Source organism: Apodemus sylvaticus, chromosome 11 (genome assembly GCF_947179515.1).
Source record: "Apodemus sylvaticus chromosome 11, mApoSyl1.1, whole genome shotgun sequence".
Taxonomy (NCBI): domain Eukaryota; kingdom Metazoa; phylum Chordata; class Mammalia; order Rodentia; family Muridae; genus Apodemus; species Apodemus sylvaticus.
The window spans coordinates 16,617,449-16,645,433 of record NC_067482.1 but is presented as its reverse complement, the minus strand read 5'-3'; the positions used below and the strand labels follow the sequence as shown (position 1 = coordinate 16,645,433).

The following is a 27,985-nucleotide window of genomic DNA, read 5'->3' as shown; positions in this document are numbered from 1 at the left end:
ACTTTTAATGAAAGCAAACAGATCTCTAAACCGACTTTAGAGAAAATACAAAGTGAGAGTGGACGTCTTGCTGGCTCCAGGGTCCGACCTCCAGGCTACCTGTTCTGATGTGAGCCGTTCTTCAGTTCTCTTTAGCTTGAGCTGGTGGTGCAAAGAGAGGGCTCTACTCTTCCAGGTTTGTTCAGCACCGGTGACTTAGTGAATTCTACTGTAGGGAGGGGAGGGGATGGTATCCCCGGGCTGGGGTGTGACCACCCCTCCCTGTGTTCCAGAACTCAGACTTCAGACTGAGCCGGAGCAGGAAAGATGCTTAGGAATGGTGGGCCTGGCTCTGTCCTACCTCCTCTCATTTGATCGCTCACACTGATGATTGTTCCACAACATCCTAAGTCCCCACTTGGGTAGCCCTTAGAGTGCTTGTTATCGGAGGAGTTGGTAAAGAGATCAGTGGGTTGGAAGCCAGTGCTGCCTGTTTTGCTCTGACTAGCAGGTGGTAGTTTAATCTTGGGTTTTAATTTGTTTTTAATGAAAATAGTTTACAAATAGGCAAGGGGCCTTTTAAAAGTCAAGGGATTCGGAGCTGATTTTGAGCACCTCCCTGACGGGAGATGTTTACTAGTTCTCGGAGATTCTAGTCAAGTTGTAAACCAAGTGGGGAAGACAGATAAAGTTAGGAGGAAGGTGATAAGCATTCCGAGAACCTTCAAGCAGAAATGCTCTGTTAATCATTCTGAAATGTATCTTCTCCAGTGTTTTAATCAGTTGGAGTTTCCCATCCCTGCTGTTAGCTAGCCAATCTCTATAGAAACATTTCCCTATAGCGGCTACATACAGGTAATGAAAGTGAATACTAAATATGATTACTTTGACCTGTAAAAGCCCCAGTAGTGACATCACTTGTTAGATAAAAACTGTGATCATAGCATGTTGCTATAATATGTATTTGGTATATTTGGTTGATGAGAGTTTAAAATATAGGTTGATGTATAGGTTGTAAGATAATGCCAAGTGCTGGGAGGACTTGGAGAGAAATGAGCACTGAAATCGAAGTAGATAGTGAATATCCAGCATCCGCTATTATTTTAAAATCCCACCCCTGGCTTATGAATTTGACCCAGAAAATATAGAAATCAAAAGTGATGTCCAGAAATAAGGGTCGGTCAGTTTTGTATGGGAAGGAATCAATGCAATCTTTAGTCAGTATTCTTAAAAAAAAAAAAAGTCACCATAAAAATCTCAGACAGGAGAAAGTCAATTGAAAAATTTTGTCTCTGCATTTCATACTGTGCATGGAAAGTCCCTGTACTTTTGTGCTGAGCAGGAGGGCACCAGCAATATATAACTGAACACAATCAGTAGTCACTGGGGTAGACACATAGCTACTTCATTCCAAGAACAGTATCTTTAGGGAGCTAGATTAGGGGGTGTGGGGATTAAGTATCTAAATTTATTGTTTCCCTGGAGACGACCATTTTTAAAAGTCTCCTTCCTGGAGCTGTGGAATGCCTGTTCACTCCCTCCTCGACTGTGTGGTGCTGTGGACAGCACACAATGGAACTCAATAGAACTGCCCAGCCCCCTCCCCCATGGTGTGCCCCACTGGCTGGCTTGAAAGGTTCGGCCCTATGAACAGGCTACAGCTGTCAGATAGTTCCTCTTGAACCGCTTTCCTCTGCCTCTGTCACGGTGCCTGGTCGTTGTTGAGAGCCAGGGAGGCCCAGGAGTTCAAAAGCTGAATAGCTGGCCCGAGTCCTCTGTGTGATTCAGCCAAGGCATCTGATAGGTAAACTGAGGTTCAGCCATCCTGGACATAGCAGCATCCCCCCTCACCCCCACACTGACGCCTGATTTCATTAAATGTCACTGATTGCCAACAGGTTAGACCTAATCTTTCAAAGGCTTGCTTTTGTAAACAAACAAACAAACCACACAGGAATTCAAATGGTTCTCTTCTGGGACAGTTGGGAAACTGCCCTCTCAGATGGGAGATCTTGGAAGGCAAAAGACCTAAGTGAGATGAACAGACTGGATTCTGGAGTGAAAGCCAGAGGCCAGGGCAGCAGTGTATCTGGCAAATCCACTAACCCCACAGACAGGAGAGCCCTCCACAAGCACATGCTCTAGAAGGAAGCTGGGAGTCGCCTCTGCTGTCCCTGCTTGGTCAGGTGAGCCCTGGCTACGGGCTCCAAGGACAACTTTGTTTTTGCCCTGCAGGCCAAGAAAACTCTGGGATGGAATGTAAATGAACTCCACCCCGAGAAGCTGTGGCTTGCTTTGTTTTTTTGTTGTTGTTTTACTGGCCTCCAAAACTCCAATGTAAGCAATAAAGCTCTCAGGGGACTGTGAAGCCTGCGGCCAGCACTGGGGAACAGCCATGGCGGGAGGGGGGGAGGGGGCTTAGCAGCTGGAAGACCAGAGCAGGCAAGCAGCCCGCTTCTGCCCTTATCTTTGCTTCTCAGCAGCTGAGGGTTTAGTGACCTTACTTTTAGGCCCGTGGTTTCTCGGTCGCTCTTTAATCACACCTCCACACCTCGCTGACTTCTTCATCAGATAGCAGGTGGGTCTGGATCCTTATCCTACTTTGGAAGACAGAGAAAGAGACAAAGCAGAGTGATTTGTTCAGTTATGTTAACAAGGTGGAATAAAAAATACCAGGTGCTTTCTCTCCCTCCTCCCCTCCCTCTTTTAGCCCAGGCTGTCCCCAAACTTAATAAGTAGCTGAAGATGACCTTGAACTTGTGATCCTCTTGCCTCTGAAAGTACTGAGATAACAGGCCTGGGGTCCCAGCTGCCTGCCTTCCTTCCTTCCTTCCTTCCTTCCTTCCTTCCTTCCTTCCTTCCTTCCTTCCTTCCTTCCTTCCTTCCTCCTCTCTCTCTTTTTCTCTCTCCTCCCTCCCTGTCACTCCCTTCCTTTCTCCCTTCCTCCCTTCCTCCCTCCCTTCCTTCCTTCCTTCCTTCCTTCCTTCCTTCCTTCCTACCTTCCTTCCTTCGTACCTCCTTTCTTTCTAAAAAATGAAATTAGAAATCTTTCAACTTTCCTTTCCCCTAGCTCTTCTGTCTTGACACTAAATCTGCTTCCATAAGAAAAATGCTGGTGCCCTGGTGTGAGGCAGAGCTTAAAGACAAATGATTGGTTGCAGTGGGGTGTGTCCGTGGGTATATACACAGGTGTGCCCACCTGGAGCCCTATCTAAGTGAGGTGACACCCTTTCCCTGGAACGGTATGATCCTGTCATATATAACAAATTTCCACCAGAGCCCCTTGACCGGAGAGGCCAGGGTAGGAGCTGCCTGAGAGCCGGTCTGAAGGTGGCTGGGGGAGCTGCCTCGGAAGGTATGCCAGGAATGTTAATGGTCTGCCTGAGTGGCGGGCTTCAGAGATCCGGCTTGGCCTGAGAACTGTTCTTGTGGCCATCTGTTGTGGCCTAGAAGTCTCATAGCAACGGTGGTGTCTCAAGAATGGAGCCCCCCCTTTGTAAATTAAAATTAACTAACACAAAACCCAAAATTGCTCCACTGCCCAAGAAGAATCGGGACAGGATTCAGATTCTTTCTGCAGAATGATGAGCATTTCAGGAAGAAAAGCCCCCGCATCCTTAATTTCTGTTCTTTAAATGAGCAATTTGTACTTGCTTTTGAGGTCTTCATTTTTCCTCCCCAGGGGTAGAATGCTTTTTTAAAAAAAAAAAGAAGAAGAAGAAGGAAGTTGAAAACTAGTTGCTTAAAGATGTGAGCAAAATAATTGGCAAAAATAAAAATATTACTTGAGTGAAGAAGAAATGGTTAGAGTGTTGTGATTTCCTGGCGTTTGTTCATTGTAATCCGGTCAGCAGCCGCATGTATCCCCGCCCCTTTTGTAGTAATGTGAGCTTTTTAGCCTGGCCTCTAGTAGATGAAATGAACTTCAAACAGATGAATTTTATTGTGACAGTATATGTGCCCAAGGAGGGAATTTCTTGAATCTGGGCAACTGTGGACCTCAGGAGGGAAAAGAAGTAATGGTTGTCATTTCACAGGTGCGCTGGCTCTGCTTTTATGTTACTATGGAAACCACTTTCAGGAGAATGTTGACATATCCAAGTTTTGTAAAATTTCCCAGCAGGGGCACAAAATATTTCAGGTGATTTTTGCCTATGGGCATACATTTTTTTTTAAAAAATTATTTTTATTTTATGCACGTTGGTTATTTGACTGAATGATGGCTGTGTGTGGGTGTCAGATCTCTGGAACTAGAGTTACAAACAGGTGTGGGCATTCCATGTGGGTTCTGAGAATTGAACCCAGGTCCTCTGGAAGAGTAGCTAGTGCTCTTAACCACCGAGCCATCTCACCAGCTCTCAGAGTACACACATTTTGAGCACAGGACACATGCGCATTACTACGTTGATTCCTGGGGTGTGTTTATTCAAGTTCAGTGTCCCACCCTTGAGGGACACCCACTGGAGGTTTGTTTTCTGGAATGTGAGTTCCTGAGGGAAGGCATGCCCACTTGCCTACTCTGGCCCTGGTCTCTCCTATGTAAAATTGAAACAGCGAATATTTATGTGTCAGTTGTCTTTCTGGATCCTGGATTTAGAGTTGTGAACAAAAGTGAGCATTCTAGTCAAGCATCACAGATAATGAACCAAAAAAAAAAAAAAAAATCATTCAGTTGTGCTGATGGGTTTGAAAAATAGCAATTTCTGCAAGGAAACAGAAGCAGAAATAGAATAATATAGATAGATATCTGAAGAACAGAATGAATAGCATCTACAGGGCTGGAGAAATGGCTCAGTGGTTAAGAGCACTGACTGTTCTTCTGAAGGTCCTGAGTTCAAATCCCAGCAACCACATGGTGACTCACAACCATCAGTGATGAGATCTGATGCCCCCTTCTGGCGTATCTGAAGACAGCTACAGTGTACAAGAGTCTAGGTAAAACCATGAGCCTTCATCATGGGGAAAGTTCTCAGAAAGGTAAGGACTTCAGTCACCTGAGGGGTTCTCAGACATTTGGACAGGAGCCTGACTCCCAATGTCCCTTCCAAATCCATATTTTCCCACAATTTTTCTTAAGACTAAGTGTCTTCTGGAACAGTCACCAGAGATTGTCTTTAGCTTGAATGTTAGTCAGTTCTGAGAGCAGGAGGTTGCCGAGGGGAACTCCTTTGATTTACTTCAGGTTAGTGGCCAGGGGAGTCACACCTCTTGCAGTGGTCACCAAGGTCTAGCTACCTGGAGTCCTCAATGATGCTGTGTGCCTCTGTAGCTCCCAAGGCCAGTGAGTGGTTGTATCACCAAAGCCGGCTGCTAATTTCTTGTTAAGGTCAGTGGTAGAGTTCATGTTCTTTTCTGAACTAACACTTGCATAGCATCTGTCTTCTGAATGACTTACCAAAAAACGCTAGCTCTCAATGTAGCCATAGGACAAAATGATGATTTCTATTCCCATGTAATAGGCTAAACTATTTAGATATGTGGTAAGAATTTAATTAAGGTCACGTGGCAGCTGAACTGGAATTTGAACTGAGGCTGTCTAACACTGGGTAGGTTCTCTTAACAGTCGTGCTAGATTTTGTTCACAAAGCACTTTGTCTAATGCTGTGTCTTCCACACCTGGTTTTGTGGTGCTGGGACTTGAACCCAGAACACTGTATATGATAGGCAAGTATATGATAGGCCACAGAGCTACATCCTGAACACCATGTACCTTTATTGTTATAGTGTTCTTGTTGATTGAGAGAAAAATGTCATGATATATCATTACCTTTTATTGCCCTCTGTGAGGCTACAGAACATACCTGGTGGATTCCCGGTGCCTAGGTTGGTGCCTGGTACATGCAGATACTCAAATATTTATTGAGTAAATGTGTGCATGAATGAATAGCAGTGAGGCCATAGAAATGCCTCTCAGTCTCAGACACAGAGACATTTAAAGGGTGTGACTGTGTGAAACTCCATGTTGGAAAGTTAAAGGGAAAACACACACACACACACACACACACACACACACACACACAACATGAAGATGGAAACCAGGCAGTGAGTGAGACTCTCCCAGGACGGTTACGTGAATGAGTGTTGACAACTTCATCCTCCATCATGTGCTCATTGATATGTAATGAATTGACCACATCAGCACTGTACATACTGCCCCCCTAAAGGACCCTGATGTCAAACTAGCACCTGCTGTGTGATGTTTGGAAAAGGAACAAAACAGGAGTCTTGAAGGACCCTGTCTCCGTAACTCAAGGTTCTCGAGTATGCTCGGATTTGGTTGGTTAGCAAATGGATATGGAGACTACTGACAAATGTATAATGGGAGGAAGGAAACCTGGGCCTGGCCAGAGACCGTGTCTGTGGGAACGTTTAAGTGCAATGGGCCGACTGGCACAAATGAAGCGGGTGAGGAGAGAGGAAGGCAGCTTGTGAAATCCAGCTGTGCAGAGTGTAATGTGTGCTATGTTGGTAAGTTGGCACGTGTTGTTTGAGCTCGCCAGGAAGCTGGCTGAAAAGTCTGGCCCTGGGAGCCAGGCTGCCTCACCTCCAGTTCAGAACCAAGTGTGTTCGTCTCAAAGTGTCTTCCAAGGTCTGGGGATGGATGCAGCCCCCTAACTCTATGACAGGGTAGAAGAACAGCCAAACACCCCAAGAATAAACAGTCCTTGAGAACAGCTAGGAAGTCAATCATTTCCGAGACGTTACTATTATTCATCCCGTGATGTTAGTGCCTGCCCTGAGAGGCAGACGGAGGCTCACCCGTGGGAAGCTCGCCTGTGAGGATGAGGATGAGGAGGAAAGGCTCTCTCAACTCCACCTGACTGCCTCAGCTTACCTGGGCAGTTCCTGCCAGTGCTGTGAGCCCTGATTTGATGTCACCTCTATCTCTCGCTGTTTGTTCTTTTACTTGGAACCCTTGCTTGAAGGGACACTCTGGGACTTTGTGGGAACTTGGGCTGACTGCTTTAATAGTGGCTTCTATAGTTGATCTCTACTGGATGTTTTGTATCTATCTACCTACCTACCTTCCTCCCTACCTAATCTATCTATCTATCTACCTCCCTACCTAATCTATCTGTCTGTCTGTCTATCTATCTATCTATCTACCTACCTCCCTACCTAATCTGTCTGTCTATCTACCTACCTACCTACTCTATCTATCTATCTATCTATCTATCTATCTATATATCTATCTATCTACCTACCTTATCTATCTATCTATCTATCTATCTACCTATCTGTCATCTATCATGTGCTATCCTTTTACTCTGGCTTATTATAACAAAACCACAAATACACCTGGGCATGGCACACGCCTTTAATCCCAGCACTTGGGAGGCAGAGGCAGGCAGATCCCTGAGTTTGAGGTCAGCCTGGTCTACAGAGCGAGTTCCAGGACAGTCTACATAGAGAAACTCTGTCTTTAAAAAAAAAAATCACGGGAGCTGGAGAGATGGCTCAGTGGTTAAGAGCACTGACTGATCTTCCACAGGCCCTGAGTTCAATTCCCAGCAACCACATGGTGGCTCACAACCATCTGTAATGGGATCTGATGTCCTCTTCTGGTGTGTCTGAAGACAGCCATAGTGTACTCACATACATGAAATAAATAAAATCTTAAAAAAAAAAAAATCACACTAAAAGCCTTGAAGATCTTGCTATCTCAGCTCAGTGTCTGGCACCAGCTGAACATATTCGAGAGGTTATGCTCTGCAGTTAGAGGCCTGGGTCTGAGCCTCAGTCCTTTTCATTGATAAACCTATAATGTTAAGTTACTCAGTGTCTGTGGACCTTCTTTATCCATCTGGAAAGTGGGGAGAAGTCAGTGTCAATCTTATTGAGTTGTTGTTCGGAGTCAATGAGGTAATTTGCTTAAAACACTTGAAATATTGCCTGACACTAATAGGAATTCAATAAATTATCCCCCCAACTCCCAACCATCTATGTTGAGTGTAGCCTCCAATTTGAGGCAATTCTCCTGCCTCAACCTTTTGAGTGCTGGGACTACAGGATGCCTCACTGTGTCCAGCTACTTAGCTTTATGGTTATTTAGAAAGTAGGAAGCACTGGGCTCTTCATGGGTGGGTCGTGTGCGTGCTCATTTGACTTTGACTATCAGTCCTGTTACCTCCCTGCTTCCTGGACAGCGAGATGCTGGCGTTAATGGCCTGGTGAGGCCGTTGAGGCTCCGGAATGATCTAAGTTCCCTCTCTAAACCCTTCCCATGCGTTTTAGGCATCATGCTGTCAGACAGCCTCACCTAAGGAAGGAAAGAATTCCAGTTTTGTATGCTTTATCAAGATGGAGAAATAGTTTGAGGCAGTATTGCTCAGTGGTAGACAGGACTTGTTCAGAATGTGCGAGGCCCTGGGTTTATCCATAGCGCTGGAGCAGGAGGAAACAAGGGGAGGGGGAGGGTCCATCCTCCCATTCCTCCTCGCTGTCAGCTCTGCTTGGATCAGGTTTCCTATCTAGCGTTGTGTCCCATACCCATGTCTACGCCAACAACACCGAGTCTCACTGCTGTGATTGGTATAGATGAAGCATGGTTCTCCTGGGGTCATAGGGGATCAACATCTTGAGCTCAGGGTCATCTGATACTGCAAGGGAATCAGAGTTACATGTGCGATGGAAGAGGGGACAAGGACAACTCAGTGAGTTGAGCATTCAACCGCAAGGGCCTGTGTTAGAAGAGGGAGTGTGTAGGCCAGGCAAACCAAAGCCCTTCTCCAGGCTATGCGATTATAGTCTGAGTTTAGGAGAAGACAGAGTCACTGCCTTTGGTGACTCTGCTGGGATGGGATCAACTTGAAGCTCTCCACTCTGCTTGTTTTTTATGTATGTATTCCCAATATATGGATGCATGTATACACACACACACACACACACACACACACACACACACACACTCACTCATAGATAAAAGTAAAGAATGGATGCATATGTACCTTGTTTTCATCTCTCTCTCTCTCTCTCTCTCTCTCTCTCTCTCACATACATGGGGGGGGTGTTGGTGTCTAGGGGACAGACCATTATCATTCAAGGGCTGGTGCCAAATTGGGTGTGGATGAGGGAGAGTCTGATGATAGTTTTCATTCCCTGAGGATCTCTATTACTGGACTTAAGTGCATTTTTCCCCCTTAAATATCTCTGTGAGTTCAATACCACTTGTGTCATTTGCAATAACAACACAATACCCCGCCCTCCCTTATTTACTGTGTCTCTGGCTTGCTGAGGAGCTGTCACTGGGCTCTATTCCTGTGTCCACAACTCTGGAGTCTTACCATAGGACTCAGCCTGGGTCCCTGTTGATTTTTCCAGCATCGGTGACCTGCCTAATTCTTGTGGCTGGAGAAGACGGTTCCAGCCTCTGTTTGTCACCAAATGCTTCGTGGGGCCAAGTTCTGCTGCAGTCCATGTGAGAGGCAGACAGAAACTTCTGTCTGTATTGTATACATATGGAATCTTCCCAGCTCTTCCTAAGGCAACTGCTTAGGAGGCCAGCCAATTGAAAAGCGCACTTTTCACGGGTAAAAATGACTTGATTTCAGATACATCAGTGCCTTGGACAAGAAGCTGAAATCTGGTCCTTCTCTTCTCTAGGGATGACTGATATAGATGACAACTATCTTTGGATCTAAGAGCAGCTGATAAGGCTGAGTGATGTCATGAAAGAGGCATCAGGGGCAGACTGGTTGGATTAATGATAAAAAGTCCCATGAAGAACGGAAATGTAAAATGCTAAGTCAGATGGGGGGAGGGGGTCAGCAAGAATACTACTGCTTTTTAAAAAGAAAAATTTAAAAACATGCTAAGAAAACATCTAAAGTTTATGCAAATACGTTACCTTACCTCTAATGAGACGACTCATGTTCAATAGAATAAAAAAGACCAGGGAGGAGGAGATGACAGAAATGAGTGGGCCCTAGTAAGAGACAACTTAGTGACAGATGTACTGGTGAACTTGTCAGGAGGGGACCGGAAGCTGAAACCCAAGATGTTTGCTCTCCTTAATCATAGGTTAATGAAGTAATTGCTAAATGAGATCTGGCTTCTAGCTCTTTGAGTAGGGATTATGTAACTTGAGGAAGCAGACCCATGGACTAATCTCCAAATTGCTGGGGCAGGGGTGACTGAGCAGCCTCCATCTTACCCCGTGACGAGCGTGACAACGCTGTGTTCATTTGGATTTCAGCAACTTCTTTCTACCATCGCCGAGGTGTTGTGTGTGCTGGGCTTGGTAGGCACACAAACCTGAAGGCAAGGGTCTTGCTTTCAGAGAACTCAGTATCTAAGGTGGGGAATAGATTAGAAAAATCTACAATTCAGCCACCAGAAATAGAACAGAACAGAACAGAACAGAACAGAACAGAACAGAATAGAATAGAATAGAATAGAAAAGAAAGGAGAATGGCATTAGAACTAAAGACAGCTCAGTCAGGAAACTGTTGGCCATGCAAGTGTGAGAACCTGAGTTTGATATTCGAAGCTCACCTAAGGTGTAGCTGTGCACACTTGTAAACTCACCTCTGGGGAGACAGAGACAGGTAGGTAGGTCCCTGGGCTTATGGGTCCCCCAGCCTAGCCTAATGGGAGAGCTCCAGGCTAGGGAGAGACCCTGTCTCAGAACAAACAGTGAAACAGTGGGAACTGAGGAGGTGGCTCAGTCATTACTTATTGTTCCTGGATTCATTGCTAGCACCCGCCCTGCCTGGCACTCACAACCATCTGTAACTCTAGTTGCCTGAGCATCTGAGGCCCTCCCCTGGCCTCCACAGGTAACCAGGCCACCAGACACACACACAGTGCTGACATACATCCAGTATACCCACACACACAAAATAAGAAGATTAAAAAAACCTAAACAAGGTTGATCTCTGGTAGCCATAGGCACCCATGCACACATATGCATTAAAGAAAAAACCCCATACAGAATTTTGAAAGTTGGAGATGTAGGTCAGGGATAGAGAATGTCTTAAGTACACATGAGGTCCTGGGTTCAATCCCCCATACCACCAAAGCAGTAATAATAATAATAATAATAATAATAATAAGCTTCCTTAATATTTTTTTGCAGGTTTATTATGAAATGTATGAGTGTTTTGCCTGTGTGTGTGTGTGTGTGTGTGTGTGTGTGTCTGTGTGTCACATGCATATCTGGGACCCACAGAGATAAGAAACAGGCATCAGATGCCCTGGTCCTGGAGTTATGGATGGAGCCATAACAGGCCGGAAACTAAACCTGATTCCTCTGGAAAGAGTAGTGTGTGTGCTCAACCACTGAGCCATCTCTCCAGCGCCAGTAAAAACTTCTTATAGAAGCATGGCTGTCTTGGTTTCTGGAAATGCCAATAGTTTAGTGGAGGTTTTCTAGACAGAGTTATCAGGTTGTTTAAAAGCAGAGAGATGTGTGAAGAGAACCTCAAGCCAAGATTGAAAGCAAAGTGTTCATTTGAGATGTGTTAAAAAAAAAAAAAAATGACCAGGGTGGAGCTGCCCAGCGAGTGGGAGCAGTTGTTGCCGACAGAGCCCCCTGGGCTTTGCTTTCTGGTCCAAAGATGCCTTTCCTAATTTCACAGGTTCGAAATGAGCTAGGGTAGGCCTGTCTGGGTGCAGCTGCCCTTTCTGGAATCTGTATGAGGGTTCTCCTAGGACTAAGCAGGACCCGGAAGGGTGGAGGTGGAGGTAATGAGAGATTGTAAAGACCACTGGAAGACAACTCCAGACCTGCGTTTCTGAAGACCACTCTGGCTGCATTTTGTTGTGTCTTTTTCTTGTTCTTTATCTTTGTGGCGATGGGGTGTGACCCCAGGGCCTCATACACACCAGATAGGTGTCCTAACCACTGAGCAGCATCTTCAGTGCCTGACTGCATTTGGAAGGTAGATTTGAACTGGGCAAGTCTGGAGTTCAACCAGAGAGATTGATTGATCTTGATGAGACATGATGGGGGCATGACTTATACGCAGGGCAGGGGACAGTGGTCCATTTGTTCCCTGGAGGGTGGCCTAAGGGGATGGGGTGGCAGGCAGCTGCTTAAATGAGGGGAAACAAAAGTGACTCCCGGGATTTTCAGGTCAGCTGCCCAGTGCGAGGTTGTCATAATCCTGCAAGGACTGATAAACCCGAGAACTTTGACACAGTGTGTGGTCAAGTTCTCACTGTTGAATAATAGCAGTAAGAGTTCCTTATGTAAGTGTTGTGGTTAAAGATTAAAAGCAAGGACTTCAACACCAGAGGAAAAACACGCAGGTCCTGCGCGGTGTCCCTTCAGAGAATGACCGATTGTTATGGAAGGAAATCATAGCTGTCTTTTGGGTTAGGATTTCGCACACGTGGAGCAAAACCCCTAGTAGAAAACCAGGCCATTCGAAGTAGGACACACAGAATGCCCAGTGGCTTCATTGCCCTTGCTTAGTTGTCCTAGACCAAGACTGGGGATGTGGGCTGGTTAAGTAGAACACTCACTGAGTACGCCCTGTACCCCAGGCTCAACCCCCAGTACCCCACAAAAGAAAAAAATCCTCCTGTTTAGCATCCATCTCAAACTCTCAAAATTACCATTTTGTTAGGCATGGTGGCATTTAGCCTACGTCTAATCCAAGCTACACAGAAGGCAGAGGCAGAAGGAGTGTGAATTCAAGGTCAGCCTGGGCTACACCAGAAGACCCTACCTCAACACAGATGCTAAACCCAAAGTGTTCCAGACCCCTTCCCATGCTTTCCACAGAGAGTAGCATCTTGGGTTTGATACTGTACTTAAGTAGCAGCATCCTTCCTGACAGCGTGTGCTTATCCTGATGGTCTTGAGCAGAACACCATCAACGTGAACGTCAGCTACAACCATTTGCCAGTGTCCCTGTTCTTGCTACAAATGACTAACGTTGCTGTTGTTATGAAGGGCAGTTTTCAGACATCAAGAAAGCTTTGGTCTGCATTGTTAATTCATTTAATCCTTGGGCTACAGACATCGACCAGATGGCGACTGTAGAGCCTTCTTTGGGTTGGCGCAGGAGAAGGAGTTACATGCCACGTGAGTCAGAGAGCAGGTTTCCCCACATCACATGCTCCCCTGATAGACCAGGAGAGACTGTGCTGATTACACTTGGCATGGAAAAACAATCTCCAACCCACAGAAACCACTAGAAGAAAGGCAGAAAAACATGGTGGCTGGTTTTCACATGGCCAAGGTATTTTCTTAAGTATCAGAGGCCACAGAAGCTACGTTTACATTAACAATTGACAGTAGTCAGCTCAGATACTGTGAACTCAAGCCTGCCACTGCCCGTAGTTAATAACTCCAAGAAAATGCACTTCAGTATTCTTATCCAGAAACTGCCTCGTCATACTGCTCTGGAATGTCCCTCAGGGTCCTGCCAGTTTTCATGGCTTCCAGGTATGAGAGAGATGCTTCTAAAAAGGCTCCTGCTTGTAGTTTTCTCGAACTACAAATGCTTTTATGGCTTTATGTAACTGAAAAGAAACTCTGGTGTGCTTTTATCTCACTTGTAAAAGAGGGAACTGGGAGAATTCAGGAAGTAATATTGTTAAAGTAGCTGGGCTAAACTGGTGTGGGGAGGTGGCTCCTTGGGTGAAGCACTTGTTAGATAAGTGTGAGGACGCGAGTTCTAACCCCCAGGACCCATATAAAAACTGGACACTGGCTTGTGTTTGCAGTCTTAGTGTTCCTACAGTGAGGTGGAGGCAGGAGACTCCCGTGAAGATTTTGGGCCAGCTAATCTGGCATATGTTGGTTTCTGCGCAAAAAGTCCTGTGCGCGTGCTGCGGGGATGCAGTAGAAACGTGGGCCGCAATGAGATACACCAGGCCAAACAGTTCCACATGGGACTTTATTTAAGATAGGGAAGGGGTAGCAGGCGGGAAGGAAAGAGAGAAAGAGAAAAGAAAAAGAGAAAAAGAGAAAAGAGAACGGGGGGGGGGGGGGGGTTGGGGTTCGGGGGCTGGGGGCTGGGGGTGGGAGTGGGGGTGGGGGAAGCACTGCCCAGTTATATACCGGTGGTGACATAATTACAGGTAAAGGTAGGCTATGGAATTCTGGGTATATGGCAGCTGTTGCCTTGGCAACAGACCTATACATTGTCTTAATTGTCGCTTGTATGACGTCACAAGCCTCACAGGTCTCGGCAAACGACCAAGACAGCCTGCCTCAAACTAGGAGGAAGGCAGGGACTGTCAACCACAGCTGCCCTTTGACCTTTACATGTGTACTATGGTATGTGCACACCTGAACTCATCCATCCTCATCATAGACACAGAGAAAGAAAAACAGATGAGGGGGGGGAGAGCAAGACAGAGCAGGGAAATCTGTGCGAGTACTAAAGCATTCGCTTGTTTGACGTGCTGAGAATTGAACTCAGGACCTTGTGCATGCTATGCAAGTGAGCTGCACCCACAGACCCCAATATTAACTATTATCAGTTTTGGCTGCCACTGAGTCTTCCTGAAGTACCAGAGTGGGAGCTGGGAGTAGCTGTATGCTACTGTAAATCTACTCTGCCTTTGAGAAAGAAGGGGGAAAATTCAAAGTTAGTGAACTATAATTGTTTGCTGTGCGAGACTGGGCAATTGGAAGTTAGAGAAGAAGTTAAGTCAGTAATTAAGTCATTTAGATGGGATTTTGCTGAGGGGACACTGAATATTGTTTGTAAAACTTTATGGTTGTCACAGCTGTGGGGAGAGAGGGATCAGGCTTCCAGCCGCTAGTGGCCAGATGTCTGGCTGCTGCTGAAAACATCCCAAGGTAAAGGCTGTTAGGATCTGGGGTGTGTATCTATGGTGAAATGCTTTGTTCACACACACACACACACACACACACACACACACTCACACATACCATACACACATAGAAACACCACACACTTACACACATATACATATATACCAGGCCCACCACACATGCATACACACACACACACACACACACACACACTACACCAGACACACTCACATACACCATACACACCATATACACACACATATACACACTCACACATACACATACGCACTCACACACCACATTCACACTCACACACCACACCACACACACACACTACACCAGACACACTCACATACACCATACACACCATATACACACACATATACACACTCACACATACACACAACGCACTCACACACCACACCACACACACACACACACACACATACACACACACGTTGAGAAAAGTAGCTCCCATTGCTTTCTGATAATTGAAATAATTGAAATTATTTTCCCCAGGCTATATGGGGAAGTTTTCTTGCCTCCTCAGAAGTTTAGTTTCTTCTTTTCTTTTTCTTTTTTTGCTTTCTTTCTTTCTTTCTTTCTTTCTTTCTTTCTTTCTTTCTTTCTTTCTTTCTTTCTTTCTTTCTTTTCTTCCTTCCTTCCTTCCTTCCTTCCTTCCTTCCTTCCTTCCTTCCTTCCCTTCCCTTCCCTTCCCTTCCCTTCCCTTCCCTTCCCTTTCCTTTCCTTTCTTTCTTTCTTTTCTTTCTTTCTTTCTTTCTTTCTTTTTTTTTTTTTTTTTGGTTTTTCGAGACAGGGTTTCTCTGTGTAGCCCTGGCTGTCCTGGAATTCACTCTGTAGATCATGCTGACCTCGAACTTAGAAATCCGACTCCCTCTGCCTCCCAAGTGCTGGGATTACAGGTGTGTGCCACCATGCCCGGCCATGTTTAGTTTCTTCATATCTAGCTCTCCAGTTATCTGACAGATCAAGCCAGGTGCTGAGGAGACTGTAGGGGGAAAAGAACAAACTACTAGACTGTAGACTAGGCCCAGGTATTCCTCTCCTTAGTGCCCTGTGCACACAGAAGCTCCTTGGTGCCAGGAAGCAGAGGTGAGCCCCCATCAGGAAATGCAGCACAGGTGAGCGCCCATCAGGAAATGCAGCACAGGTGAGCCCCCATCAGGAAATGCAGCACAGGTGAGCCCCCATCAGGAAATGCAGCACAGGTGAGCGCCCATCAGGAAATGCAGCACAGGTGAGCCCCCATCAGGAAATGCAGCACAGGTGAGCGCCCATCAGGAAATGCAGCACAGGTGAGCCCCCATCAGGAAATGCAGCACAGGTGAGCCCGCATCAGGAAATGCAGTACAGGTGAGCCCCCATCAGGAAATGCAGCACAGTGAGCCCGCATCAGGAAATGCCTGTATATTTCAATAGTCCTCCACGGAAAAGGAAAATTGATTTTCCAAGTAAGTGCCAAGTCTGAAGGCAGCCAGGGACAACTGCCACAGCCTGCTTTTGCAAGTCGTTTGTTGAGCATTTACCATCCCAACCCATGTGATAAACTATCCATAATACAGAAAGGGAATTTAAGGCTAGGTGGAAGAAAATTCTTAAGCCCTGTCAACATCAGCTTACCTCAAACAGGACAGAGATGTTAGCTAGTAAGTGGTTTTCCTCCAGACTGTCTCACAGAGCACACAGTAAACCCTTTGCCATGCGTTTGTCTTTATTGAGAATCTTTTTTTTTTTTAAGATTTATTTATTAAATGTAAATACACCATAGCTGTCTTCAGACACACCAGAAGAGGGAGTCAGATCTCGTTACAGATGGTTGTGAGCCACCATGTGGTTGCTGGGATTTGAACTCAGGACCTTCGGAAGAGCAGTTGGTGCTCTTAACCGCTGAGCCATCTCACCAGCCCCTTTATTGAGAATCTAAGAATATGCATGTTATAGTGAGTGATGTCACAGCCACAGGTTAATTCTAATGGTCTAGTTTTCTGTAGAAAAGTTTTGTTTCACTTCTAAGAGCTACCCTGGCCTCATTCTTCATGCCATATCAGTGCATAGTAGGAAAGATGAAATTTAATTATAGCAAATAATCTTTGGCGAGGGGTTGGGGTAAGGTTCATAGCTTTTATTACAACGTAAAGGTGTTGCATCTTACAGAAAATCCATTGGTTAGAGGCGAGCAGGTAAATGGGACACGTTCATTAACTGAGGCGCCAAGGTAGAAAGATCTCAAGTTCCAGGCCAGCCCGGGCCACAGCTGTGAAGTTAGCGCTCTCAGGAAAGGACAGGAGAGGAGAGAATTGGGCAGGGTCCATTCAGAGTTGTGTTTACTTTCCAAGGAAATAAAGCCAAAGGGGGTGGGCCTGTAAAACGGTTTATGGGAGGCCACTGTTTGAACTGATCAAAGCAAAACGGAGTCAGTGAACTAGGGTTCCGTGTAATCCAGCTCGGAAATGGGCCCATTTTCTAAAAACTTGGAGGCCTCTCACGTGAGGCGGTGTGGGCAAGTCTTTATATGCTCATTCTGAAGGAAGGCATGGAAATGATTCTAGAAAAGGCCAGTGAGTTATCAAAATATACTTTTTTATTTTGACTTTTTTTTGCAATCTCCGACTTATTAAGAACCTTTATTTTTTGTTTTCTATTTACATGTATGTATCCGTGTGAGTTTTTGCGCACCACATATATGTAAGTGCCCTGGGAGGTAAGACGAGGGCATCACGTGGGTGCTGGGACCTGAACCTCGATCCTTTTACGAAGCCAGCTCCTGCTGTTAACCCCTGAGCCGTCTCTCCAGCCCTGTTGTTTTTCCTATAAAATGAGTGATAACATGTGGCCACAGGCACATGTACGGGGAGTGTTATTATAGTTGTGCCACAGTCAGGTACAGCATCCTAGTGTTCCGGGGTCCAACAGAGTTCAGTAAATGCTGTAGGAACATGGATGCTTTAGAATATTAAACTCTAGTCCAACCCTGGCCCAGTTAGAGATCTCCCAAATCAGCCTCATCAGCTTCAGGTCCAAAGTTTGCAAAAGTGAGAGGGAAAACTCTGTCTCTCACTCGTGTGTGTGTGTGTGTGTGTGTGTGTGTATTCTCAAGTGATTGCATGTGTATCCAATTTGCATGTATGAATACATGCATGAAACATTTGAGATCTATAATGTCATCACTGGTGTGAAACGTCTGGGGAGGGGATGCCTCTCAAATATAAATGATCGCTGCTGTTTTCTCCAGTCTCAAAGTGTCCCCTGCAACCCTGTATCATTTCTCTTGTTTTATGAAATTAAATTTTGACTTCGATGTGTGTTTTGCCAGTTTTCTGGGTTGAGGAGGTGAGCAGGCCAAACTGGAAATAAAGAAAGCCAGGAATCTTAAGCAAGCGTGGACACTGTTCACTCCTACTCCCTGAGGAATTTATGGCCAATAAGTTGTTCTCTAATGAGCATGGAGCAAGAGCATGACATCTTCTCTTAATTAGTTTGACAGATATTCATTTAAATTTGAAAAGATTCTCACAGGCTTCGGATTGCAAAAAAACAAAAACAAAAGAACAAAAACAACCAAAAAAAAAAAAAGGTGGGGGGGGGTGCTGAATTCCTTTTGCATCTCAATTCTGTTTTTGTTGTGGTGGCCCCAGGGGATGTCACTATCTGGAGCCAAATAGACAAATACAGCTCATGTCTTCATTCTGGGACCTCCACACTTTCTATTTATGACTGCCTACAAATCACCATGTTTTTGAGTCTGCAGTTCGACACAAAGCTTCAGGTTCTGTGAGAATACATTTGGGTCTAGTTTCTGTGGGGGGTAGGTTTCTTTTGTCCTTCAGAATTAAAAGTCTCAGGTAGCAAGTTTTATATCAGAATAAATCACAGCTTGGTCGTCAGTGACATGAAGATCATGCTCTAGTTGAGAAATTCCCAGTTTTTAAAAGCATCCTGGTCATAGGCTGAGTGAGCACAGTCCTCCTCTGAGCGGGATGCCGTGTTCTCTTCAGGTTTCATCTGATCTATAACAACCTTTATCTCGGTTGTTAAAGTGTAGCCACAGTGGCCATGCTCGTGTTAGAATACTTGAATATCTAGACGGGTAAGCTGTTCACTGCTGGCAGTGCCCAGGTGTGGACCGCACCCCCATTCCTGGCCTGGGCAGGCACCTCAAGTACTGGCCACACAACCTGGGCCGTGCCTCCTCTTGTGTACACAAGAGAAGCCCCAGATGGGCCAGCTGTGGACCTGACCACATAGAGCTGTTATCAGGGAATTGTCCAAACATAGTCAACCTTGGGGAGAAAGGCGTGACACCTGCTTAATCTATTAAAGATAAACATGTAGCTCTTACGTTGACCCACCCTCCCCAGCTTGTCAGACTCCCTCAGCCATCCTTCTTGTTGCTTAGAGCAATTGCTCATTCATCAACGCCTTGTATTTTCCTTCAGTGCCTTGTTTTAAACCTAGGGCCTGCTGTGTAAGGCATGCTCTACTGAGGGTTCGTCTTACTGAAGCCACAACATAACATCCCAGGAAAGGGCTTCGGTGTTTCAGTTTTGATCAAATGCTCTTAACCACTGAGCCATCCATCCGTCCTCCACCTCCAAGTCTTGAGTTGAATGTTATCATAATTCTTGCCTCTGTTTCCACATTCCGGTTGACTATGTACAGGTCTACCCTCAGTCTCTCCGCCCCTCCCTCTCTCCCCACTTCTCCTCCCTCTCCCTCTCCTCCCTCCCTTCTTTTCTCTAGTTCTTTCTAGCGATAAAAACTTCAGATTGTGGCACCTTAGGTTCCCACTGCCTGAGCACTCTGGGATGATCTTTACTATTACTTCCGGTACCTGAATGTCATGAGCTCTACATAGAGCAGGCCAACCTCTCTCTATCTTGGCCTCATGGTAGACCACACCTTCTGCTGGTTCTTCTGAAGACAGTAAGGGACCCTGAGGATCACAGCTTTCTCCTCTCAGTGTGCAACCCAATGTAGAATTAATGCATTTTCCTTCTTGGAATACACTTGAAACAACTCATTCACTTTCCCTGAGGAGAGTCTTAGATGGCTCCTTATGATCCACACAGCACCCCCTCTAGCCTCCGCCATTATCACAGACTCCTCTACCCTAGACTCTCTGAGAGGATTCTGAGGTTCTGTTACTCTGTCTGCAGCTGCTGGCCCTAAGACAGGGCTAGTCACCCTCTGGCTGAGAAGATGATATTGGTACAAAGTCAGATGTAATCAGACACAGTGCCCACAGTGCAGGAGTCCTCAGAACTGGGCTGTGACATCAGAACACAGGGGGCTGCTTGGCGCCTGTGACCTTAACATCCTCGAAACTGCTAATGAATCCTGGGGATTAATTTCCTGAGGTGCTCAGTTGCTCCTAAGGGGAGCTTAGTCGGGCTTAAACAGTGTTTCCTTCTGGCTGGGCTTTCGTATTTTATCGCACTTGCCAGCCTTTTTAAGCTCCTACATTGAGAGATAATGTATAATGTAACGTGTTAGTCAGAGTTCCATCATTATATCGAACGTGGGAGATGATCAACTTCTGTGAGCACACACGTGAGCATATATGGTCAAGCAAACCTAGTCTACCAAAAAAGACCAAGAGGAGAGGAGCAGCTCCCACTGTCCCTTATTAAAGATACAGCTTACCGCTCTGTGGCCAGCTACAAGCCTTTGGGGGTAGGGGCCTAACATCCAAACTGACAAATAAGGGCGGTCCAGGTGAGCCTTAGCTACCTGTTACAAGTACCCTAAAAACCAATCAGTGTAGAGACTGACCCTTGCAATGACCATCACCCTAGCACTTCGGAAAAAGAAAAATGCAAAGCCACTGGCCTTCCGGAGCACATATAACACAAAGCAAGCAAGAAAAACAAACAAAAGCCCCAGAAGAGAGAAGGCCAGAGACATTTTCCATCCAGTTGCCCAGTTCCCTCTCATCGTTGCCAAGGAAACACCTGGCTCTTTTATACTGCAGAGATCTGAACCCAGGCGTAGCCCACAGAAAGCATTTCCCCGCCAGCTGTCAGTGTGGTGGCAGAGTCAACAGGAATCAAGAGGAGCCCTGTGGTAACACTGCATGGAAAGGGTTTAGCTTCTCATCAGCACCAAGCATCCTTTGCTTGGGCTTTGCCTTGGGCGTCATCCAGCCCCACCCTAGACACTAACGCTGAAATGATGGTCACATCTCATCGGTGGACTGAGTTAATTTTTGGCAGGTTATCCAAGAATACTGCTTGTGACATGGAGAATGTGTAGGACACCAGCAAGGGTTGGCATAAAAGATGAAGAAACATCAGATAGGATTTTGATGGGAGCCATGCCTCAGGCCTGACTTCATCTGGAAGGGAAGAAAGGGTCTTACCTGTGTCCATGCGAGGACAGAGTCTGCAGGGAAGGGAGGGGCGAGAGTCATTTCATTTGTTTTCTGAGGTTTGTTTCCTTTCATTTTTAATTGTTGTGACACATATGTCCCACACATTTTACTATAAAACTTACTATCTTCATCACCACCTTTCTTGCCTTTTTTATTTTTTTTTTTTAAACAGAGTCTTACTATGTAGCTCTGGCTGGCCTTGAACTTGTTATGAAGACTAGGTTGGCCTTTTATAAAGATATGCTTCCCCCTGCCTCCTGAGTTCTTGGATTAAAGGTGTATGTGATCACCGCATCCTCCCCACCCCCACCATCTTTTTCTAGACACTGTTACTATGTTACCCCGACTGGTCTCCGTGCTGGGCTCGAGTGCCTTCACTGGCTTCCTGCTGTAAGTACCGCCTTCCACCACAGGCACAGTTGAAGCCTTCGAGATCTTGGCTGTCAAGTCTCACTGCTGTTACCTTCACTTCTGACTTGTCCTCCTGGGGATGAACAGGAAAGAAGCCTGACAGGAGGGCTGGGACCCGTCAGTGCTGATGTGAATGATCTATGCCGGCCAGCCGGCCTTGCCGTGCGCTGTGCTAGAGGACCTTCTGGTGGACCGTAGCTTCAGGACTCTCTCCATTTGTCATGGTGTTTACTGGTCCTGGTTGAGGCTGAAAGTAAATCATTCTGCTGCTTAGCAGCTGCTTCCCAACAAAGGCTTCGAGACGTGACTGAGTGTGAACCGTTCCCTGGAGTCCAGCGGAGAAGCCGGCAGGGGTTGTCATGGTGTAGGCGGCGTGTTGATGGCGGGTCCAAGGAAAAGGGGGAGTCTGTCCTTGGGACAGTGACCACACTAGTTGAGTGGAACCACTCTACAGAGCATGGACGGGTTTCACATTTGTATTCTGTGGCATTTGGACTTTCGATGAGTGACTTTTGACGTGATCAAAGAGCACTCTGTTCGGTTTTAGGTAGGCTTATACAACATGGAGTCGGAGCTGAGCGTTAAGTCCAGGGGTTCTTATCCTAATCTTTGATATCAGCGGTGGCTCATTTGCAGCTAATCCCTCCTGCAGGTGTTTCCTGTCAGTACAGATGACTTCTTCCATTGTCTCAGCATAATTAACAACTAGTAATTTAAAATGTATTATATTATTATTTTGATTTTCTGTGTGAGTGTTTTACCTGCATGTATATATGCGCACCTCATTCCTGCTCGGGGCTCACAGAGGTCAGGAAAGGTCCTTGGATCCCCTAGAACTTTAGCTACAGACAGCTGGGTGCTGAGAATCAAACTTGGGTCTTCTGTAACAGAAGCAAGGGTTTGTGTGTGGTCACTGAGTCATTTCTCCAGCCCCACCACTAGGGACATTAACATTGAAATGACAATGTCTCATCTGTTCTCTGAATTCATTTTTGTCAGGTTATATAATAATATTGTTGTAACTTCTCCTCCACCCCCTCTTCCCCCTCCTCCTCCCCCTCCCCTTCCTCTTCCCCCTTCTCCCCCTCCTCCTCTTCCTCCCCCTTCTCCCCGTCCCTCACCTCCTCCTTCCTCCCCCTCCCCCTCCTCTCTTCCTCCTCCTCTTCTCTTCTTCTCCTCCTTCTAGTATAGATAGAACTGAGTACCAGGCCAAGTGTCACATTTAGAATCATCTTTTTAGCCTCTGTTTAGCGACACCCTTCCTTAAACACAAGTTGTTTTTAAAGAATTGTCCTTCGTTTCTACAGACACTGGGAATTTAACTTTCTGATCCACATTGTTTTGTATCATTTGTTTTTGCCAGTAACGGGTCAGACCGAGAGCCTTGTGAGTGGCTAGCAGGCTCTTTACCACTGAGCTGTGCACCCCTCATCTCCCTCCCTGACTTTTATCATTTGAAACAGGGTCTCACTAACTTACCAGAATTCACTGGCCTTGAATTCACAACCCTCCTACCTCAGCCTCCTGACCTGGATTCCAGGCCTGCACCTCCATGACCTGCTTGCTCTCTGCATCATGTTTGAAAAATCATTTACTTTGTTGAATTTTCTAACCCTGAGCATGGTGCCACATGTCTGTGCCCAGTGCTGGACCCCGGCTGTGAGCTTTCTGCAATGCATCTAGTTTCAAGGTTACACGCTTCCCATAAAGAGGTTCGGTAAAGCCTTTGACCACCTCCTCACATCACGATGAAAGTTGTAAACAGGGGCTGGAGAGATAGCTCAGCAGTTAAGAGCACTGATTGCTTTTCTGAAGGTCCTGAGTTCAAATCCCAGCAACCACATGGTGGCTCACAACCATCTGTAGTGGGATCTGACACTCTTTTCTGGTGTGTCTGAAGACAGCTACAGTGTACTTAGATATAGCAATAAGTAAATCTTTAAGCCGGAGCGAGCAGAGGTCCTGAAATCAAAATTCCCAGCAGCCACATGATGGCTCACAACCAACAGTACAACTACAGTGTACTCATATACATAAAATAAATAAATCTTTAAAATAAAAGAAAGTTGTAAACAAACATTTGCTTATTCCTAAAATCTTCAAGGTTACCAAATAACACCATGATTGTTTACTTACAAAGATGTATAAAAACAGGAGTTTGGTATAAATACAGGACTTGGGTAGAAACGTCAGAATTCACCCTGTTGAAGAACACGTGATAGGGTTAGAGAATAGCTCAAGAAGCAAATGATGTGATCGTTTTGGGAGAGGGACAGAAAATCTGAATGAGGGAGGGATGGAGAAGACAGGATAGATGCAGGGAAAGTGCAAAAGGAAGTAGGGGGATTCGGCTCAGAGACTGAATGTGCTGGCCCTGGATCGATCCCCAGCACTTCAACCAACCAACAACCTAAACTAAAACAACAACAAGCCCAGTAAAGGGTGTTGATCACTATGAACGTTCCTGAAGCGTGTTCGATACCCCAGTGACGTGTGGAATTTGTGGCGTGGTCATCTTGTTTGGCAATGTGATGATTTGGGGGGTGGGCTCTGTCGGTGAAGGCATCCATTGGGCAGATGGAACTCAGAGCTGAGCTGAGAAGGCATTTCCTTTCCTAGGGTCTCTTTGTGTGTTTGTCGTCTTCTGGAGGGTGAGGAGGGCGGGTCGTAGCTGTGCGGAATGAGCTCATCTGTTATGATAATGGTTCGCCAGCCTGGGCTTCGTGTGCTCACTCCCACATCTCCCTGGAGCCAAATCTTTTACTTGAATGTCAACAAAATGGCAGCTCTCAGCAAGGGAACATTCTTGATTCCTGAGACGGGGAACGGAGCCAGGCACTTGTCCGTTTGTTTTCAGATGGACTGCTTCTTATGTTGTAAATATTTAACCATTCACCATAGAATTCTTACCAGAGTTTCTGTTTGGTTTTCCGCTAATTCCATTTCTCATAGGCAGATAAAAAAAAGTTTCCAGAAACCTTTCTGAAAGCAAAAATTTATTATCTTTGAGAAAATTTGATAATTTGATTTGGGGAAGAATGAGACAGACAGACAAAGACAGATAGAAAAAGAGACGGGGGTGGGGGGGTGGGGTGGGGATTTAGCTCAGTGGTAGAGCGCTTGCCTAGCAAGCACAAGGCCCTGGGTTCGGTCCTCAGCTCTGTTAAAAAAAAAAAAAAAAAAAGACAAAATAACAGAGAGACAGACAGGTAGGCAGAGAGCGACAGATAGCAAAGACACACAAGGAAAGAGAGAGACAGAGACAGAGTGAGAAAGACAGAGAAAGAGAGATAGAGAGAACAGAGAGATAGGCAGACAGACAAAGACACAAAGGGAAAGAGAAAGAGACAGAGAGAGACAGAAAGACAGAGGGACAGGCAGATACAGACACACACACACTCACAGAGAGACAGACAGACAGAGAGAGAGACAGAGAGATTTGAAAAGCATGTTTTTCCATTGATCGGGTAAAGTGAACCCATTGTATGTGAAGGTAATACAGAAGGTAGTAATATTTGTAAGGAAACAATACTCATGGTTACTATGAACACCCTGTTCCCTTTCTGCCTTTGTCTCAGTTGCCTGTAGGAATATTTAAAACTACCAAGTTGTTTTATTTTCCTACCCAATTTCAGACTTTCTGCTCAAAGAAACTACATGCAGTTTATGGTTTTGAGAGTCCAGAGGAGGGCGGTTAGCTACTAAAGCTGCGGGGGAAGGCGCAGGAGATCTTATCTCTCTAAGCAAAACAACTCCCAGCAGATTTCTGCCACCCCCAGTCTGCCAGGCTTCTGGGCTTCTGAAAGTCCTGCTCTCAGTGACACTTGCACTATGAAAGAAACTTCAAGAACGCATTAGGCATAAGACTGTAACTTTAACGCCCCTCTGTTTGCTGTCTCAGTGATATATTTGTTTATTTTAGGGCAAAGGGCCCATATAGCACCTAGTTTGTGCTTTTGACATGATTTATGATGCTTATATTTGAGATAGCTGGGGGTTTTTTTAGTGGGGGGGGATGTTTTCATTTCTTCTTGCTTCTCCCCCCCCCAAAGATTTTAGGTTATATCAAGTCCTTGAACAACAAAGCATGAAACCCCCTGAAGACGTCAACTGGCCATTCAGGGTACCTACCACCTTTAAGAATGTCTGATGGTCCTTAGATCCCAAGTGACCTCTAAGTTCAGATTGTGTAGGGTCTAACTGGAGACATTACCCTACTGAGCCAGCCTGCCTGCCAGGGCCTGGCACAGTTTACAGAATTGCTTCCTGGCTTCTCAGTCAACCCCAGAAAAGCCAAGGAAGGCACTCTGATTTTAGCTTAGAATCCTGAATGGACCAGATAGTCAGAATGGCTACTTGACCCAGGAACGTGACTCTTTGAGGAGTTAGAATATTTTATGGTTTGTTTTCACCCAACTTTATGTACTTGCTGCTCTAAGAAGGTGATAGTTTAGAAGTGGAAAATGTCCAAAGCATTCCTCTTCCCCATTAACTGGCAAATTTGAAAAGGGGCTTTTTCTCTTCATGATGGCTGTGTTAAGGCAGCCCCCTTCTACTGTTCCAGGTTAGCGTCAGATCTCTACAAAGAAGTGTTTTCAGCAGTGTAAGCAACAACTGTGTAGTTACAAGGGCGCTCTTGTGATCTGAAAGGAGGCCTCCAGTGAGCTCTGATTGAAGCATCTACATCTTCTTTCTAAAGCAATGTATGAAGAAAAGTTAGATACAGTTCCTAGGAAAACATGTGCCCATCCTACATTTAGCTAATTTCAAATGTTCTACATAGTTGTTTTTTTTTTTTAAACAAAACAAATCTTTGTAGTAGAGAGAAAAATCATATTTTAAGAGTTTACCCCTCATGTCGTCATTTTCTGGCTAAGATCGACTGTAAAAGAGTTACCCAGGATTTAAAGCACGTGAATGAAATGACCATAAAACCTTCACATTCCCCCCTCTATCTCATTAAAATGCCAGGATGAGAAATGGCCGCAGGCTCCCCTGCCCTGCCTTCCTTCCGTCAGGCGTTCCAGCCCCCCCTGCACTTCTGGCCTCTCCCTGGGGCCACTTGCTGTGATCAGTGCCCGTGCTTGCCGATGGAGGTTTTCTTTCGGATAGGTGCCTGCCCTTGGTCTTGTGGCTTTGACACTGAAGCACTGTTGTCTGCAAGAGACAGTATATTATCGCCCCCGGGTGCCCCTCTGCTCCAGTCTCCTCATTCTTGGGAGGATTCTTGGGAGGTTTCCGTGTTTCCCGGGAGATGAAGCATGCACGCATGCGCGGCACTCACTGCGCCTTAGTGATTTCACAAGGTCCTCAGGCCTGTTTTGTTGTTTAGGTTTCTAAGTGTGGGTGAGGGGCATGAGAATTGGCAGCAGGGCCAGTTACCACTCAGTGTCAAAACCGGTGCCGCGTGACTCTCCTCTGTCGCATTTTCCTGAACACTAGTTTTTGAGTTACTTTTTTTTTTTTTTTAAATCAGGCTTCACACAGCAAACAGGATTCATGAAGACCCTGAATAATAATTTGCCGCTATCTGAACTTCTATCGTGTCCATGCCACGTGTTACAGGGCTGCCTCGGATCCCTTTGGCGTTAATGCTATAGGACAATGGAAAGATTGCTCAACTAAAGCCAGATGAGGCTAAGCATATTTGCGAAAAGAGAATTGTATTGCATGTATGTATTTGTGTGTGAGGGGCGGCAGTCGAGAGCACGTGCGCTGTGGTGCACATGTATGGGTCAGGGGACACCTTGCTGAACCCACTTCTCTCCTTCCATCCTGTGGGTCCTGGGAATCAAACTTGGGTTTTCAGTCTTGGTGACAAGTCCTTTCTTGCTGAGCCATTTTGCTGACCGCCCCCCCCCAAATACTTTTGATGTAATCAGTTATAAACTTTTACAGTTTTCTGAATTGAAAGAAATAAATAGCGTATTATTTCTAATTTGTGCCTTCCTAAGCCTACCATATTTTTAAAGATTTTTTTTTAATGTATATGAGTACACTGTAGCTGTACAGATGGTTGTGAGCCATCATGTGGTTTCTGGGAATTGAACTCAGGACCTCTGCTCGCTCCGGCCTCACTCGCTTCCAACCCAAAGATTTATTTCTTGTTATATGTAAGGATGCTGTAGCTGTCTTCAGACACACCACGTTTGCCTCCTCAAGAAGCTAACACCATATTGAGCTCACAGTCACCGTGACTCTGTGGTTGGGTTCCACTGTCACCTTTATCACGTCAGTCCTCATAGGAAACATTAAACACAGTGCAAAATTACCTGGTGAGAAACTACTGGCAATGAATGTTTCGTTCCGGGGAAGTAAAATTCTCATTTTAACCTACTTCATTTTATACAGCCATGTCAAAATGAAACAGAAGGGAACTTTCTTGTGTGTGTAGGAGAATGTGGGGGTTGGGGTATAAGATAAATCCATTTTAACACTGACATGCGATCTGTCTCTCTTCCTCTTTC

General features: G+C 45.7%; 1 protein-coding gene across 2 annotated transcripts in view; it reads left to right on the top strand.

Moving 5' to 3' along the window:
* Shroom3 (shroom family member 3) overlaps positions 1-27,985 on the top strand; it is a 284,818-nt gene that overhangs the window by 141,594 nt on the left and 115,239 nt on the right. The gene's annotated exons all lie outside the window — the stretch shown is intronic.